This window comes from Dama dama, chromosome 18, assembly GCF_033118175.1.
Source record: "Dama dama isolate Ldn47 chromosome 18, ASM3311817v1, whole genome shotgun sequence".
NCBI lineage: Eukaryota > Metazoa > Chordata > Mammalia > Artiodactyla > Cervidae > Dama > Dama dama.
Window position 1 is genome coordinate 65,991,184 of NC_083698.1, and position 1,667 is coordinate 65,992,850.

Consider the following 1,667-nt stretch of genomic DNA (forward strand, 5'->3'; position numbering starts at 1 on the left):
GTGAAACAGATCACCAGCCCAGGTTGGATGCATGAGACAAGTGCTCAGGGCTGGTGCACTGGGAAGACCCAGAGGGATGGGATGGAGAGGGAGGTGGGAGAGGGGATCGGGATGGGGAACACATGTAAATCCATGGCTGATTCATGTCAAAGTATGGCAAAAACCACTACAATATTGTAAAGTAATTAGCCTCCAACTAATAAAAATAAATGGCAAAAAAAAAATGTTCCTCAGGAGAGTCTATTCTAATGAGTAGCGAGAACTGAGAACCATCTTATAGGATTGAAAGAAGTCCAGTACTCTTAGGAAGAATAAAACAGAGAAGTCAAACATAAGAGTAAGTTTTATTTTAATTCCTAATGAGATAATCATCATCATGATCATAAACATCTCATGTTTATTAAGCACTTTAATTAACATAAGGTTAAAATATTTTTTAAATGAAAAGGCAAAATCAGACAACATACATTTTTACAGTGATAACAAAAATAAGGAATGAGAAATACCTAATACTATGTTATCCTCCTTTCTTTACTAATTAACAGCATATTTACCAGTCTTTGTACTTTCTAGTTGCCCCAACTCTTGAATCCACTCCTTTCCCTCTATCCCACTGTTTTTACCTTAAATCGGCACATCACAATCTTTCACCAGTATCCCTGCCGAGTCTCCTAGCTGCATTTGATATTTCTTCCTTGCACTTTCTTTCACAAAACTTCCAAATGAACTGTCTCCTAGTAAAGCTATTACCATATCAGTAATATTCTCCCTTTGCTCAAAAGAAGAAAAATCTCAAATTCCTTTGCTAGAAAAATCTCAAATTCTAATGCCTCTTCAGTATGGGCCAAATCTGCCTTTTTTGTCTTATTTCACACTGTCTTTTATTCACGCCATGCTTTAACCAAATTGAATATCATGATACTTCATATACACACTTTGTCTATTTACTCATTAACATCCTGCTTAAAGGACTTCCCTGGTAGTTCACTTGGTAAAGAATCTGCCTGCAGTGCAGAAGACTTGGGTTCGATCCCTGGGTTGGGAAGATTCCCAGGAGAAGGAAATGGCAAACCACTCTAGTATGGTTGCCTGGAAAATCCCATGGACAGAGGAGCCGAGCTTGCTATAGTCCATGGGATCACAAGAGTTGGATACGACTTAGCGACTAAACCACCATCCTGCTTACTTACCTTTTGCAAATACAAGTATATCTCTCCTACTTTTTGAAAATTCACATTATGACACTTTTTATGAAAGGTTTACATTAGGACCAGTTTTGCTAACCAAAAGAAATTCAAAGAGGATTTTTACATTTTACTGAAGAAAAAAGGCAAAAATCAAAAATAATGTGTGTCGTGTGTTTCACAGTCACCCTTTATGGAGGCAGTGCATACCCTAGGCAGTGAGAGTTTCCCAGGAACAACACTCAACATCTCAGCATCAGGCCGCCATAGCTTTGAACTGTGTCTGTGAACATTTGTGCTTTATCTCAGTTTATTTTTTTGCTTCCATTAGCAAGATGTGTCCTAAGATAATTGCGTCTTTGCTTTACACAACTGTGGCTTAGAAAAGCTTTCATAGGAATACTCTACTCTAGGGTAGTGGTGAAATCCTGTAATATTTTCTCATAATTCAGCTAGAAGAAATACTCTGTTTCTCAAAGTTCC